Consider the following 212-nt stretch of genomic DNA (forward strand, 5'->3'; position numbering starts at 1 on the left):
AGGGGAGCTACGTCAGAAAATACCACAACAGTTATTAGTTTTTCTTTATTGTAAGACGCATTGAAATTGTTTTACTTTAGCTCTGATTTTAGTGATTTTGTGAACACGGAAATGTAAACTTTGACTGGACAAAAAAGATTTTCTGCAGATCTACGTCTCATCCCCGTCATGGAAAGCTAGCGTTAGCATAAATTAGAAGAAGAAAATCTGAA

The 212-nt window shown here is 34.9% G+C and overlaps 1 protein-coding gene across 2 annotated transcripts in view; it reads right to left on the bottom strand.

Moving 5' to 3' along the window:
* The window catches only part of LOC112140751 (macrophage mannose receptor 1-like), a 5626-nt gene that overhangs the window by 3379 nt on the left and 2035 nt on the right, over positions 1–212 (bottom strand). The window lies entirely within an intron of this gene.

Source organism: Oryzias melastigma, linkage group LG11 (assembly GCF_002922805.2).
Source record: "Oryzias melastigma strain HK-1 linkage group LG11, ASM292280v2, whole genome shotgun sequence".
NCBI lineage: Eukaryota > Metazoa > Chordata > Actinopteri > Beloniformes > Adrianichthyidae > Oryzias > Oryzias melastigma.